This window comes from Myotis yumanensis, unplaced genomic scaffold (genome assembly GCF_028538775.1).
Source record: "Myotis yumanensis isolate MYYU_CA2020_CCGP unplaced genomic scaffold, mMyoYum1.0.hap1 SCAF_4, whole genome shotgun sequence".
Classification (NCBI taxonomy): Eukaryota; Metazoa; Chordata; class Mammalia; order Chiroptera; family Vespertilionidae; genus Myotis; species Myotis yumanensis.
Window position 1 is genome coordinate 62032999 of NW_027223755.1, and position 17864 is coordinate 62050862.

A 17864-nucleotide genomic window follows, 5' to 3' on the forward strand; every position below is an offset into this window, starting at 1 on the left:
GGGGCGGCAGGTGTGCGGCACGGCTGGGCCCACCTCCAGGCGGGTCCGGCTGCTCTGCACGCCTGCCCCCAAACCCCTCAGCCCCCAGCCACCCAGGGCCAGCCTGAGGTGCAGGCAAGCCTTGGATGGCGGCTGCCCAGCTGCCCAGAGCCAGCCCGAGGCACAAGCAAGGCTTAGGTAACCAGGGCTGGCCGAGGCTCGCGCTGCTGGCAGTGGCAGCAGCAGAGGTGTGATGGGAGCGTTGCCTTTCCCTGATCGCTGGGTCACCTTCGCCTCTAAGGGCTTCTGCACTGTGAGAGGGTCAGGCCGGGCTGAGGGACCCCCCCTACTCTTGTGCATTAATTTTCATGCACCGAGCCTCTAGTTAAAGGATAAGGAGCATTTCCCCCCAGTAGAGAAGGAGGTGCAAATATAACAAAACAAAAACAGCAAGGAGCTAAAACATGGAAAAATAAAAGACTTTGAGATTGAAACAGGATTGCAGGGAGTTGAAACCTGAAAAGTTGAGAATGGACTGTAAAGGGCTTAACTGCATTTTAAGAATGTTTGTGTTTAAAGCTACGGGCAACCAAGTGCACTGGTGGTTTTAAAACAAATGACAATGAAGCAACAATCATCATGCCTCAAATTGAAACACAAACGGGGATTTTTTTAAATTTATGTTTAATTGTTTGGCCTTGAACTATCTAGAGATGGATGGTCTGACCTTGGCTATGAATTAGAATCACTTAGGGAGCTTTTAAAAAAGAACAATGGTAGGGTCCCACTCCCTGTTTTAGTTGGTTAGGGCAGGGGAACTGAGATCTGTAATTTTTAAAAGCTACCCAGGGAATTCTAATGAGCATAGAGGATTGAGAATCACTGAACCAGGTAATTTATTTTTCACCTTAACTACTTCAATATTTTAGGCCAAAAAGAAAGTTCTATACTTATTGGTCTGGAGAAATGTTCCAGCTAACAATCAAGGCAGGAATGTTGATACTTTAGAGAGCTGAATTTTATGATCCTGTGTATTAAAATGTAGTGATACTTTAAAAATAATTCTCACATGGCACAAAATAGAATGCCATCTCCAAAATGTGGTTTCAGGGATCAAGCTTGATTTTAAATATGGGTTAGCCCTGGCTCGTGTGTTCAGTGGTTTGAGGGTCAGCCTGGGCACAGAGGGTTTCAGGTTTGATTCCCAATCAAGGGCAAGTACCTCGGTTGCCAGTTCAATCCCCAGCCCAGGGTCCATGTGTGGGAAGCAACCAGTGAATGTGTCGCTCTCACATCGATATTTCTCTCTCTTTCCCTCTCACCCTCCCACTTCTCTAAAAATCAATGGAAAAGGTATCTTTGGGTAAGGATAACAAAAATAATTTAGAATAAAATAAAAATGGGCTATTTTTTTTTTTTTTTACTAGTTTGGACTTCCTTTTAAAGCATTAGCTGCCTGCCAACAGATAGAAGTGGAGTTCTATTGGGTTAAACAAATAAATGTGAAAGCTGGTGAATCAAACCCCAAAGTCCACAGATTAAGAAAGGCTTATTTAATATGGCAGTTAAATGAAAACTGATACCCAGAAAAGATAATAAAGAAAATAAACTCAAGGGCAAAGATTAAAGAAATAATAATTAGACACAAAACCATGTAACAGATGACTAACATAATGGTATTCAAGCTAACCCTGCAGCCTATTTTTCTAGAACATTATGAATTCATTCCAAAGCCCAAGTAACCCAAGTTCAATCACCAAACTGTCACCCGCCTATCCTGCCCACAGACTGTTTGAAGTTATTTAATGAAGTCTTCTCCCCTAGTCTTTCCTTTTATAACAGGTTACTCAGAATCTTTAGAAATAACTCTTTGCTAGCTTTTCTCTCCTTAGAGACCTTAGGAAATGCTCCTTTTCTATTTCTGATCTAGCTGTCTCTTCTGTGAACAACCTAAAAGAGAGAAGTGAAAAAAACACACACAAAAATGCCTCTACTAAATAGAGTGCAGGTCTTTAATCTTATGACCTTCAACTTGCATAATGGATTTTCCACTTTTCCTCATTCTCCTTTTACTTTCTTAGAGTTTGTTTCACAGAATCTCTTCTCTTGAATTCTGTAGATAAGTAGAAGCAGTTTTATAAGTTGCTACAATATTCTGATAGAGGCGTTTAAATTTCTTTAATACTGCCGAAACCGGTTTGGCTCAGTGGATAGAGCATCGGCCTGCGGACTGAAGGGTCCCGGGTTCGATTCCGGTTAAGGGCATGTACCTTGGTTGCGAGCACATCCACGGTGGGAGATGTGCAGGAGGCAGCTGATTGATGTTTCTCTCTCATCGATGTTTCTAACTCTCTGTCTCTCTCCCTTCCTCTCTGTAAAAAGTCAATAAAATATATTTAAAAAAAAAAAAATTTCTTTAATACTAACCATCTATTTGTTGTTGCTTACCCACTTTAAAACACAGTTTAGTAATAAGTAAGACCTACATAGCAAACATTTTAAACATACAGAAGTTTGAGCTGTCATTTTTATAAACAACTAACCATATTACTAGGCATATCCTATATAATAAAAACCTAATATGCTAAGTGTCCAGTCATCCATTCAACCAATCAAAGCATAATGTGCTAATGATATGCTAAGGCCTCTCAACCACTCGCTATGATGTGCACTGACCACCAGGGGGCAGACAGTTGACCAGTCGCTATGACATGCACTGACCTCCAGCAGGCAGACGCTCTGACCTGTAGGTTAGCTTGCTGCTGGGATCTGGCCCATTGGGACTGAGAGAGATGGGCCGGACATGCCCTGGAGCCCTCCCACAGTCCCTTCCCGGCTGGCCAACCTCCCAAGTCCCTCCCTGGCCCTGATCATGCACCGGTGGGGTCCCTCGGCCTGGCCTGTGCCCTCTTTCAATCTGGGCTGAGGGCTCCCCCCGCCCAGTGCACAAATTTCGTGCACTGGGCCCCTAGTAGGTAAATATGTGTTAAGTTTCTGTGCATTACAAATGTGTATTGCTTAAATGTAGTTTTAAAGGAAGCAAACAAGAATGGGTTGATTCAGCCAATTTCCACATCACTTTTCATTATCTGGACTTTTGTCTAGATACCTTATAGTTATGTGACCAGTTTTCAACTATATGGCAAAAATTACTGGGTGGTTTTATTCTCATTAGAAATTTTCATGTTGTTTTTTTTACTGATTTATCATGTTTGCTTTTCATTGTTCTGTATTTCCCTTCTTCAAATTTTTAAATAAGCCGGAACCAGTTTGGCTCAGTGGATAGAGCGTCGGCCTGCAGACTGAAGGGTCCCGGGTTCGATTCCGGTCAAGGGCATGTGCCTGGGTTGCGGGCACATCCCCAGTGGGAGATGTGCAGGAGGCAGCTGGTCGATGTTTCTCTCTCATTGATGTTTCTAACTCTCTATCTCTCTCCCTTCCTCTCTGTAAAAAATCAATAAAATATATTTTAAAAAAAAATTTAAATAAAATTCACCAAATTTATTTGCATTTTCTAAATTTAATTGATCAACTAGCACACTGTATACTGTCAGTAAAGCATACTGTCATAAATTCTTTGTGAATTATTAAACAATACTACATTCCTTGCTTAAAAGAATATAGATTATCATGAATGTAGATTACCAAAAAAATAAAATGTTATATTTATTTTATTATGATGGCAATCATAGATGTCTACAGCATACCTTTATTGAAATAAAAATAATATAAGTAGGCTTTTCAGAAATAAAGTTAATTTGTGTTGGTTTTTCCCATATTCAAACTAATAGTTAGGTTTTTTCTCCCACCACCTTTATTTACCATCACCCCAAAAGCATATAAGAATGAATTTTTGTTTTGGTTTCCTTTACTTGCTTAGAAACCCCCCAAAAGCTACAAAATCTTTTATTAATGGCATTATATACACACATATATATGTGTATGGCATATACTAGTATGTGAGCATATATAGAGCCTGCGAAAGTGAGAGAACTTATTTTTCAATCAGTTTCACCCAAGATTTTCATCAACTTCTGGGAGAATTCTATTTAAAGATGAGTAGAGGATGTAATCCTTAGTCCGTGGGCATGATTTCATGAAATAGGAAATGCTGTTTGTAAGCCCCCTTTTTAGCTTTGGCTTTACTCCCCACCCCCACCCTCACCCCTGAGCTAAACTGACTAAGCTTAGTAAAGTGTAGAATTATGGCAAACTGGGAAATTCTTTCCTCAATTATGTGCTTCTCCCCCAGATAAAAGCCTGCTTTAGGGGAATTTGGATCCTGGTGATTTGGAGTGTGAATCCTTTTTTTTTTTTTTTTGGTAGACAAGTCTCTTTCTCTCTCTCTCTCTCTCTCTCTCTCTCTCTTTCTCTCTTCATTTCACTTTGCCATATTAGAGATGGTCTTTTAAAATATACTATTAATTGTTTAGGGAAAATGTCCTCTTATTGCAGATTTATGGCCCTAGTCTCAGACTTCCAAATACCTTATGCCAATATTGTAAATTTTATTGTGATGCTGTAAAGTTACAGTTAAGGTATAATTTTTTAAATGCATTTCATCTTGTAGTTTGGAATAATAGTTATAAAGCTGGTCTCTATAGAAGCCACTGTAATTTATGATCTTGAACATCAAATAATAATGCAGAGGATTATTGGCCAAAACATTTTTTAAATGAGAGACAGTTTACTGAATTGTCACTTTCTAAACTCAAGTCAGGAGAGGAAAGTGTGTTCCTAAAATGACTACCTTTTAACCATAGATTATCATTCTCCATTTCCATTAGTTTACCTTTCTTTGGGGGGGGGGGCATATGTATACTAAATTAAATAGGATTTATTGGTTCGGCTAAGGTTCTGAGTTACTGTGGATTAGGAGATTCATTTCTTAGCCTTTTTTCATTGAAATCCATCAGGATCTATGTGGTCTATCTAGTATTCTGCATACTTCCAATGCTTAATAAATATTACATTACAATATTAGCATAATAATAAATCATCTTAAAGTACTACATGGACTATTAAGTGAGATCCTATTCAGTTTGAGCCAAGACATCAAAAAGTTTTATTTTCTCTATATGCATACAAAGTAATTTAAAAACTCCCTTTCCAGGAAATGTCCTTGCCTCCATAAGATGTCTACAAAGTGAAGTGGTGAAGTTGTATCTTCCAGTTACATATTTTATTTCCTCAATTTATTTTGGAGCCTGAATTTTCCATTTTAATAAGAGGAAATTTAAAATTGGGCAGACAAAAATGGAAATAGCACCGTTTGTCAAGTAAATGCCCTTTTCCCAATGGCAACACTAAAATCTTCATACCAGTTTACTGGGCCATCAGCTACATAGTGTTCCTTGCCATTAAGAAGTTTTGCTTTGTATTCCATCGTGTAGATGTACCACAGTTTTCTAATCCATTCATCTGCTGAATACTATGCTGCTGTAAAAAAGAAGGAATTCTTACCATTTGTGACAGCATGGATGGAACTGGAGAGCATTATGCTAAGTGAAATAAGCCAGTCAATGAAAGAAAAATACCACATGATCTCACTCATTTATGGATAATTAAGACCATTATAAACTGATGAGCAAAAATAGATACAGAGGCAGAGCAACATCAAACAGAAAGTCAAACTACAGCGGGAAGGCTAGGGAGGGTTGAGGGGTGGGAAGGGGGGGATAAGAGATCAACTGAAGGACTTGTATGCATGCATATGAGCATAACAAATGGACACAAGATACTGGGGGGCATGGGAGGCTAGGGGAGGGTCAAGGGGGAAAAAAGGAGACATATATAATACTCTTTGTAATACTTTAAGCAATAAAACAATTTTAAAAAAAGGAAAAAAAAGAAACATAAAAAAAGAGAAAAGTTTTGCTTTGTCTGTGTTTGGTTAGGTCACACAGACCTAGACTAACAGCCACTGAAAACATGAGGATTTTCTTTACGGTTTCAGAAACAAAAATTAACTAAAAAAAAAAAAAAAAAAAAAAAAAAAATCAGTTAATACAATCTTATCCTAACTGGTTGCTTTGAAACTGTCATCAAGGCAAAAAATAAAAATATTTTCCCTCCAAAAGTATTGTTCAAATAATTACATTTTCTCTACCAAATAGAAGAAAAATGATGCATCATCTGTGGTAGATAGCAAAGTGGCCAAAATTCGCCCTATCCAGTTTGGCTCAGTGGATAGAGCATCGGCCTGTGGACTCAAGGGTCCCAGGTTCGATTCCAGTCAAGGACATGTACCTTGGTTGTGGGAACATCCCCAATTGGGGGTGTGCAGGAGGCAGCTGATCGATGTTTCTCTCTCATCCATGTTTCTAACCCTCTATGTCCTCTCCCTTCCTCTCTGTAAAAAAATCGATAAAATATGTATTTAAAAAATGGCCAAAATTCTCTCCCCCCGTTACAGAGTACTTTTGCAGTTAGCCCCTCCCATCAATTGACAGAGGCTATTTTAATACCCTTTGAATCTGAACTGACTTTGGGACTTGCTTTGGCTAACAGAAGGTCACAGAAGCAATGTTGTGCCAATTCTGAGCCATGCCTCAAGAGGCATTGCAGCTTCTGCTCTTTCTCTAGGAACCCTGCCCAATTGCCCTGTGGACAAGCTGAAGCTAGCCTTCTGGTTGATGAGAGATATGTAGTCCATTCCCCTGCATTGTCCCTACCAACGCCCAAAAGCAGAGCTACCTAGCTGACCAGCAACTGTCAGCAAATGCATGAGAAATTCCCAGCCAAGACTAAAAGAATTGCACATCTGAATCCATTCTAAATTGCTGACCCACAGAATCCTGTCCTGAATAAATGGTTCTTGTTTTCAGCCAGTACATTTTGGGGTGATTTGTTATACAGCAATAGATAACAGATACATCTTCTTCTTAAATGATTGGAAATAATTTTTTTAATATTATTCAGCTCAAATAAATGCTATTCTTTCACAATTTGGATTTCTATTACTGAGTTACTTGGGGTTAAGTCTATAATTGGCAAACTAACTTTCTGTATATATATTTGAAAACATGCTTTTATTGAATTTTTAGAGAGAGAAGAAGAGAGAAACATTGATTGGTTGCCTCTTGCACCCCAACCAGGGATTGAACCCACATCCTGGGCATGTCCCCTGACCGGGAAATGAACCAGTGACCTTTCGGTGCATGGGACAATGCACAACCAACTGAGTCACACCAGCCAGGGTGCTTTCTGCATATTTCCAACACTAATGTTTGTCTCTGGTACTTTGCAAATTTCTCTTCAACGAAAACTTCACATGGAACCCTAACACAATTAACATTCAGGCCCTTCTGATCCTCTTTGGTTAGAATAGCAAACCTGAACAGATGATTTACCCAGAGGTGATTCTTCCTCTAAAGTGGTGCCCAGCAAGAAAAATGAAAAGGTAAAATCAAAGGAAGCTATGTTTAGCCTCATCTCAAATCTCCACATCACTCACTACTATTGATTTAATATCATGGCACCTCCATATTTCAGCAGGAAAATCTGCCACAAAACAGAAACAGCAGTGACCCTGTAATGGTCATCGTACTGTCACCTAACATCAAATTACAACATCTCTGTTCTTGGCTGACAGCCACAGCAGGACTGGGTATGTACAGCTCTCTCTACATAGATGGAAAAGATGTCTTTCAAGGAAGTAAGATATAAAGTGCAATCTTATATATTAGGTCTTATCTTCCTATAATATGAAGTTCTGAAATTGGAGGAGAGTTTTGTCAAGGGCCCTTACTCACACTCCCTCAAGTCTTTACTGGACCAAATTCCCAATGTGTGCCATCCAGGGGGGGAGACCAATCCACACACTCAGAGTTGTGCTTTCAGCATCCATAGCACTTTCTTCCTGAGAGAACCAAACCACAGGCTACCCTTCCATCGTGGCTTTCTCATCCTTTGCTGTTGCTTCCTCCCACATTTTCGGAGTTCTCTTATTTTGTCTCCAACTGGTTCCTTTTGCCTGCTCGACAATGACTCACAGCCCAGTGCCAGGCACGTAGTGAACACATAAGAAGTATTTGTGAAGCCCTAACCGGTTTGGCTCAATGGATAGAGTGTCGGCCTGTGGACTCAAGGGTCCCAGGTTCGATTCCGGTCAAGGGCATGTACGTTGGTTTTGGGCACATCCCCAGTAGGGAGTGTGCAGGAGGCAGCTGATCGATGTTTCTAACTCTCTATCCCTCTCCCTTCCTCTCTGTAAAAAAATCAATAAAATATATATTTTTTTAAAAAGTATTTGTGAAGTAAATACCCATTCCCTAAATCCAGGTGCTCTTCTTTAGCCCTGGTTTCCTTCTTCACTAACATGATCTTTAACAATCACATTCATACTCGCAGCTCCAATTATGGTCCCTTTGTGGGTGTCTCCCAAGCTTTAGCTCTAGGACCTTATGCTTTCCATCATCAGACCCACATTCCCAGCCTTCTCATTTACTTGTTCACAAGCCCCAAAAGTGTATCTATTCTATCAATATACCCAGACACCCTCTTCCTGTCACTACTGCTCTCTCGCATGCCAAGGTCAGGAAAAGTCCCCCGTTAGTTCCCAAATGAAAATTTCTAGCTGACAGACTTGGTAAAGCAGAGGACTCCGTATTCTGTTAAGGAATGTAAAGAAGTTCCCCAATTTCTCATTTCTATATCAAGTTACCTCCTACCTGGTCTCAGCTACCCACTCTTACTTCTGTTCAATACACACTCCAAACTCCATATCCTGCATGCAGTATAGTATATATGGCTGGAGTGATCTATTCCAGATGGAAACCTGATGTGACCCTCCATTATTTAAATTGCACCCCATACCTCCCAAATAAAGGTAGAATTCTCGACATGGCTACCAAGCCCTGCATGAGCTGACCCCTGCCCCCCTCTCTGACCTCATCTCAGAGAAGCCCTTACACACACACACACACCAGCTCAAGCCACTGAACCTTCTCCCTTGTCCTCAGAGAAGCCATTCAGCTCCCTGTCTCTGAGTTTTTGCTTATGCTGTCCCTTTGCCTGAAACATTTTTGCTCCCACCTGTTAAACTTGCATTCATCCTTCCTATGTCAGCTCAGATGTCACTTCCTCAGGGAAGTCTCTTAGAACTGACCCCACAGAATAGAGTAGAGCACCTCTAAATAATCACATAGCACTGAATTTCTTTTCTTCATATCACCTGTCCCTTGATTAAAATTGTATATTTGTGTGGCATTTCCTCTGCTTCCCCTCCTGGTTCAATTACTCTCCATCACATCTCCAAAGCGCAGCATGGTGCACATATAATGGAATAAATGAATGAAAATAGAGCACTGGCACTTTACATTGTTTTTTTCCTGGTTTCTATGAGGAACCATAGCTCAGGGTTCTACAGAAAGCAGTGGGGATAAGAGGGAGGGAGAGTCAAATGCCTCTCAGAGATTTGGAAATAAAGGATTTGCCTCAGAAGGTTTAATCAGAGAGGCTTCATACAATGGACTCCAGCAAAGATATACAGAACCAACCTTAAAGTAATTGCAACTAGAGCCAGATCTAACTGAAAGTCTCTCCGTATCTAAAGAAGGCCTGTGGCAACTCAAAGGTAGCCAGTCAGAAATGGAGCAAAGGAAGTGAAATAAACCGAGGCTTATTCACAGTTCTAATTCCCGAGTGTGTGCGTGTATGTGGAGCTGGGGAAGCTCCCTGGTCAGATTGGCAGGTACACATAAATTGTAAACAGCTCCCCCGCAGCAGTCTCAGCACAATACCATTACATATTCAACGCACATAATGTCTTCCTTTGTTCTGAGGCCACTAAACTGTTAATAACTTGCCTCTCATATAGCTTGCCATTCATTCATTCATTCATTCATTCATAAATTTATTGAGCATCTAATATGTGCTATGTCTTGAGGATACAGTGGTTACTGCCCTCACAGAGGTTGTCTGTCCAGCCACAAACAATTAAGAAAGCAAATTACCATCCAAGTATTGGGTCCCACAGCAGATTTCCTGCCTGCCGAAGGTCCTTTCTTCAGAGAACCTCTCCTCTCATCTTTCTGATCTTGTTGAAGTTATGTGTTGCCATGAAGTGGCACGCTGCTCCACACCCTTACCACCACTGCAGGGTTAATCAGGCCAGTCAGGGTCCCTGTTAACATTTGTAACTGGGATTAAAAGGCCTCCCTTCTTTGGGGATTTTGAGTTATGTAGATATAGGCTTGGGCTGTCAGCTACCATCTTCCCTACTCTGGGGAGGAGGGTTGCTAGCTTTAACAAATAAAAATACAACAGGATTTGTCTGGATGTTCTTCTGAGAATTCAGGGCAGAGCAGAAGCAGGGAAACCATCCGGAGGCCTGATGTTCAAGACAGTCTGTAGGATAGTTGCTACAATCATTAATTATATCACATGCACTTCAGGTAAATTCTACATGTCAGGATTTTAGGATTACTATTTATTTATTTATTTATACTTATTTTTCTTTCTTTGGCACCATTTGGCTTTGAAAACCAACAATGTATAATTTGGGGCTGAAAAATGGTAATGAAGATACATGAATATCCATAAGTGATCCTTTCCCCAGCATTTCTGTTTTAGAAGAATCCACGGAACAAGAGGGGAGATGTTAAACGGTGCCCTCATTATCGGATGTCACAAGTCAAAAAGCAACCAACCCCTCTGCAGCCAGAGGTCAACTTAGCTGCTGGTTTCAGTGCAGGTGAATTATGGCTTAAGAAATAAAAATTTTCAGAACACTAATAATATACATTGAAAGAAACAAGAAGGGAGGAAAGATGCATGAGCTTAGGGAAAGGATTTTATAATGTTTCCTAGTTGACTCAATGATAAATGTACATAATTAATCATAGACACCATTTTGGCGAATGATATTTTTAAATGATAGAGGCAATTATCTGTACAATTACATATGCACAGAAATGCTTTATTTTCTGACTTTCAACAGGCAGCCTACCTTACAGAATAGGTAAGGAAGACTCTTACCTAATTCAGCATCCTAATTTGTAAATTCGATCTAAAGAGGACATTTTTTTGGTGGTTAGAGGAGGTTCAGAAGAGGATTATAATAATGATAACTTCTTGGTTCTACTATGAATATCTTTGTGAAACTATTTAATCACTTATAATTTCAACCCATAAAATATGTTATACTAGTATATTCTCATTTCCCTCTCTCTTTAAAGTAATATAAAATAACTAGAGGCCCGATGCATGAAAATTCATGCAAGAGTAGGCCTTCCTTCCCCCGGCTGCCAGCACCGGCTTCCCTCGAGCACCCAGGGACCCTGGCTGGCTTCCCTCAGGCCCCAGCTTCGTCAGGAAGGACGTCCGGAGTGACATCTGGAAGACGTCCAGTCTATTAGCATATTACCCTTTTATTATTATAGATATTTGAATGTTTTCCCAATAAATATTCTGGAAACAAATTGAAAAACTTGTGTAAATAAAAGAATATTTTCTACTTTCTCTTATTCTATTAAAATGAGAGAAAATTTCAGCATCTATAATATACAATCATCTTTTTTCTGACTTGATCGAATGAACACATACTCTCTGCTATTTCTTTAGCTGGATGGTCTTATCTTACAAAGGCAGTGTGGTGTGGTGAAGAGTTCAGGCTGAAATCAGACAAATACAGTTTCCAATCTGCCTCTGCAATTTAGCATGATTCTAACCTTGAGCAAGTCGCTAAATGTTGCTAAGTCTCAATTTCTTTGTAAAAGTGATTCTAATCATATCAATCTCATAAAATATGTTGTGAGCAATACACGAGATAATGTTTATGAAGTATCTGGTCTAATGTCAGGGATTCAACACATGTTCAGTACTGTAGTATTATTAATGTTAATTCTTCCCTCTTATTAAATTTCTTCACTATCTTATCCTTCTAAAATAAATCATAATGTCATTCTATCATTCACTTATTCTACCAATGTAAATTGAATGTCGTGCATACAAACAAGATATCTGTATATAAATAAATCAGTCATTTTGGATATTAGTAAGGAAAGGATAGGTTGTTCAGAAAATGGCTTGGACTGATCGGTTACCAATTTCAATCTCTAACTCAGATGTTCTAAATATGTGTTGTCTAATGCAATAGACATTAGCTACATGTGGCTATTGAGCATTTGAAATGTGACTTTAATCTAAAATGTTCTGAATATGTAAAATATACTCCAAATTTTCAAGACTCAGTATGAAAAAAAGATTGCAAAATCTCATTAAGATTTTTTAAAATATCGATTGCATGTTAAAATGACAGTATTTTGTATATATTGAGTTATGTAAATATATTATTAAAATGAATTTCATCTGTTTCTCTTTAGTTTTTAAAGTATGTGGCTCTGAGGAACATTATAATTTTGTTGCTCACATTTGTGGCTAGCATTATGTTTCTATTGGGCAGCACTGGTCTATATATTTAAATATAGCAAGAAACCAAGAGAGGGGAAAATGAAGGAAGGGCCCTAACCCATTTGCTTCAGATGGTTGAGTGTTGTCCCATGTAACAAAAGGTTGTGCGTTTGATTCCTGGTCAGGGCATGTATCCAGGTTTCGGGTTTGATCCCTGGTCGGGTGTGTGCAGGAGGCAAACAACCAATGTTTCTCTTTTGCATTGATGATTTTCTTTCTGCCCTCTCTCTCCCTCTCCCTCTCTCTAAAATCAATAAAAATATATTTTTTAAAAAGGAAGGAAGGGAGGAGGAAAGGAAGGAAGGAAAGAGAAAGGAAAGGAAGGGAAGGGAAGGGAAGGGAAGGGAAAGGAAAAGAAAAGAAAGGAAAGAAAGGAGGGGAGAAAGAAAAAAAAAGAGTCTTCAGGAACTGGAAGATATAAGTCTTAAAAGATCCTAGAGTGGAATAATCTTTTTTATGCATAACTCAATAGTAAAAATCGAGGAGACTGAAATACTGTGCCAGGCACTTAGCAAATGCCAGCTTGTGTTATTTATTTAATGATCACTGCTCATATTTTAGGTACCATACTAGGTACTAGAGTTACAATGATGAGCAAAACAATCTAGTCTATCCAAAACTAATTCTAATGAGGAAAACAAAAATGTTTGCAAATTTTCATATTTTGTATTTTATATTGTTTTTATGGACCTAAAAGATGTTTTAATTTTCTATCAGAGTTTGTCCATACCTTTCCCTTATTAGCACAATAAACAATAATTTATATTTTGTTACTGTAAAAACAATAGTGGAATACTGAAAGGCATTTTTGGTCCCTTTGACAAAAACTTAATTTGCCAATACTATACTGCAAAGGTGTTTGTTAACAAAAAATTAATGTAGAAACACTGATCTGGCATCTATTTCTGTATCACACATATCATTCTCACACAGATCACTTCTGAATCCTTCAACTGTATGGCGATGCTTGTATATATGCATATACTAATACGTTTGCATACAAATACGCAGAGCAAATAGTCCATTTTGGAGCAGTCACAGCATCTGCTGCCCCCTCCCACCTGCAGGCTCTACAGGAAGGAAGGAGCCTTGCGGCTCCTGGGGCTCCTTGGCCTTTTGTCATGCTGATTAGGATATGAGCTGAGCTGCAGGATTTACATCTTAAAGGAAACAGAGCTCCAGCCCCAGAAAACAACAATCTTGGAGGCTGGAGGGAGTAAAGGAAGGTTACAGGGAGCCAGAGTTTGGGGGAGTAGGGAGGGAGGGAAGGAGGAAGAGAAGAGAAGGAGAGGGAGAGAGAGAGAGAGAGAGAGAGAGAGAACAGAATAGTGACCTTGGCAAGACATGCAAGATATTGTGATATGAGATGAAATACTGAGCTATTGATGAGGGATGAAGTGGTGCTGAGATTCTGAGAGAGAAGAGAGAAAGCAGAATGAGCAATAAGCAGAGGCAAGAAGATCCCAGGAAGCCTTGCTGAGAATTATATAATCCCTTGGTGATTTTCTAAGAGGCTGCAATGAGGATTTAAAATGCTTTTCATTAATTCTTGCCTAGCCGACTGGTGTTTCTACTGGCCATGATATAACCATTGACTCTGTGGTGAGAGCATCTTTGTTAAATTAATTAAACAAGGAGGCCATTAAACTGATGTGGCTCTAAGGCCATGAGAGCCTAGTAAGCAAACCAAAACCTAAGCCTATTAATGCCTCAAAGTTAGGAAATCAAAATGCTAAGAACAACCAATCACAAACAACAGCCACCTAGGTTTTAAACTATAACCAATTACATAATTTCTTTGCTTCCACACTTTCTCTATATAAGTCTTATCCTGAGCTCTGTGGTTGGGGCGCTCCTAACCACTTCTGGTTTGGTACTGCCCAGTACAAATTGATATTTGCTCAAACCCTTAAAATTTTTAAAATGCCTCAGTTTATCAGTTCAGAGTTCAAAGCAGTCAACTCTCTGAGGTTCTTCAGGAACTCAGTCTTGAAAGTGAAGGCTACCCCAGCTCTTCTGCCGCCCAACAGCAATTGTGACTGTCTCCCGCGCCCTAACCCAACAGATGCTCCATAAATATGGGTTCAATGGAAAATGCTTGGGGTCTGAAGGTGCATTGAGTGTGGCATCTCTGTACACCAAATAGGTAGGGCCACCACTTGAATACATGTGACCCTGTGGCTCTAGGTAGTGATACAGCACTCACCCACACATGGCTCCTCAACCTTCATGGTTGTCATGCCAGGAGCTGAGCGGACTTGGTTTACCAATTTTGCTCAGGTTTCTGTTTATTTTATTGTTTAATATTCAGTTTGTTTTACTGTTTACTATTCAGTCCTTGACAAGTAATTTACATTCTCAGCTTAAGTACACAAGCTCACTTTACTGCAGTCCCAACTCTCCCTGGCCCTGAATCAGGGAACGGGGAGCCGGGGAAGCAGCGAGGAAATTCCCCAGGTGCGAGGCTCTCCCACCATCTTGTCAGCACAGGCTAAGGCTGGGGAAAGGGAAGAGAAGGTATGCTCCCCCCGAAAGCCTGGGGAAACGGTACAGTTCAGGGTAGGTTGCACATTAGAATCACAAGGCAGCTTTAAAAATAAAAAGTACCCTTGTGTAGGCCCAATCCAAAATCATTAAAATTGATTTCCTGGGCCTCTATAATAGTTTTAAGGTCCCTGGGTGGTTTTGATGCTTAGTTAGAGGTAAGGAGAATCCTCTCCTGCATCCTAACCGAGTTTGCAGGTTCCCTTTCTAATAGTAATAGCATAGGTTAGAGTCCCAAGCCTCCAGTCCTCCACACTTTAGTCAGTAGCCTGAGGCCATGAATCTGAAGAAGTTTCTGGACTTTGTCCCTAACTATTGAGACCTCCCTCATTTACTGGGCCAGTCCTGAGTCATGCTGTTATCTTGGAAATTTTACTAATAGCTCCCACTTCCTTGGAAGAGTCCAGGTTTGGATGGTAAATTATATGGTCCCTCTATACATATCAAACAAGGAAATCCCAGCCAAGCCTAGACTAGCACAGTATTTTCCTGGGATTCCTTCCAGCAGCAATTTTAATATTCTTTCACTCTCTTCCCTCCTCAAATGTCTTTCTTTCCAGTCCTTTCTTTTTTCTCTTTCATCAGATAAGGCTTAAACACACTCCAAAACAGTCCGTTCCCACACTCTCCCTCCTTTCCACATCCTGAGAATTTTTTCCCTTCATTTCCCCATTTGTAGGGTGCAGGTGGAGGCTGCAGCTTAAAAAGATTTTATCTGCTTTGTTCTGTTTGAGGGCAAGGAGAGAAGGAAATATCCTGAAGCTCTGGCTTTTCTCCAGAACTGGAATGACTAGAAAAACTATCAAGTACAGGGTCCACCAGGAAATCTTTGCAGCTGATGGGGGAATGAGACACTGTCAGCGATTCACCTAACTGTGGGCCTCAGACCACTACAGGTAGAAGGAGGAGGAGACAGACAGACGTGGGTCATCTAGATTCATCCAAATCACAGACTTCCCAGAGAGCCAAGCTAAGGCCAGTGACTGGCATCTACATCTTTCCTATCCTGATCCTTCTTCTGGTTTAGGCCCTAAGCTTTGAACCCCAATGCCTGCATCTGATGCTCCTTGTATCTGGGTACTGGGTTTGTTTACCCCACCCCTTCTTTGCCTTTCATTCTAAATCTGACACATTACAAACACCTCCACCCCTTCCCCCACAGCCCCTGCAGCCTTGGACCCTCTTAAAGCTCTTCCGAGATTCCATTTCCAAGAACACAGGCCAGAACCAGGAACTACCACTTGGGGCAAAGATGGTTCACAGGCCAATGAAATGGCAGAGAGCCTCTGACATGGTCATACTTGTCACTGCTTTTCTTCATTTTTACTCCCTGGCCTGCTCTCTTCTCACCAACGTTCAGAAGATTTCCTTGTAGGACTGAAACTAGGAAGCAGTATCTGAATCTGTTTTCACTCTAAAGTCTGATTCTTTCCATGACCCCGCCCCTTCCATTTAGTTATAACTGAGCTCTTCATCCTCATACTGTCTACCACCTTCCTAAACAGCCTCAGCTCTCCAGCTTATCTTGAATATGAGCTACTAAATTAGTTTATGAGCAAAAAAGATTGAGTTATACTAACTACCCGCATTTGCAGTTACAGAATTCAGATGTAATGGAGCAGGGGTTGCAAACTCAAAGGACCACACAGGGATAGACCACAGGGTGACTGAGTGAAGCAGGCTGGGTGAGGACTAGGGCAGGCTGGCGTGGGCCTCACCTGTCTCAAGTGTCCAGCTGCTGTTCTCTTTTTAAAAAAATGTTATTACATTTATTGAGGTGACATTGGTTAATACAATTATACGGTTTCTAGTGTACATTTCTATGATACAAGATCTGTATATTGCACTGTGTGCCCACCACCCAAACCATCTTCCGTCACTATATATTAGGGCCCCTCCACCCCCACTCCCTTTCCCTCTGGCAACCACCACACTGCTGTCTATGTTCAGGAGTTTCAGTTTTATATCCCACATATGAGTGAAATCATATGGTTATTAGCTTTTTCTGACTGACTTATTTTACTTTGCATAATGTTCTCAAGGTGCATCCGTGTTGTCACAAATGGCAGTTTTTCACCTTTTCTTATGCCTGAGTAGTATTCCATTGTGTGTATGTGCCACATCTTCTTTATCCAGTCCACTCTTGAAGGACACTTTGGTTGTCTCCATGTCTTGGCCACCATGATTAATGGTGCAATGAACATAGGGGTGCATATATCTTCCAAATACATGTTTTCAAGGATACACCCAGGAGAGGGGTTTCTAGGTCATATGGTAGCTCTCTTCTTAATTTTTTGAGGAATCTCAAGACTGTTTTCCATAGTGGCTGTACCAGTCTACATTCCTACCAGAAGTGAATGAGGGTTCCCTTTTCTCCACATCCTCTCCAACACATGCTATTACTTGTTTTGCTGATAATCAGTTGCTGTTCTCTTGCAATGAACTATTGCCATGGAAGAATGCTGGCTCCAAATGCTAGGTCTTTCTGTTTTTCAAGAAAAAAAGATATCCAGATTCTTATGACCAATGTAATTTTTAAAATATTGGCAACTAATTTTTAAAACTTTTAATTTTATGCTGGCCAAACAAAACTTATCTCTGAGTAGGAACTTGTTCTCTGGCTGCCAGTTTTCAATGTCTCTTCTAGGGCATATGTGAGTTCCATGCTTTTGAATTGGCTCCGACTCCTGGCAACTCCATGAATGAGTGATGGCCGCAATGTCCTGTCCTCACAGCCCAGCTCAGCTCCTGTAGACTCATTCCCATGGCTTCCTTTATAGAGTCAACCCATCTCATATTTGGTCTTTCTCTTTTTATGTCACTTTCTATTTTTCCCAGAATGGAGTCTTTTACAAAAAACCCTGCCTTCTCATGCCATGCATGAAGTAGGACACCTTCTAGTATATTCTTAGGCAAACTTTTGCATA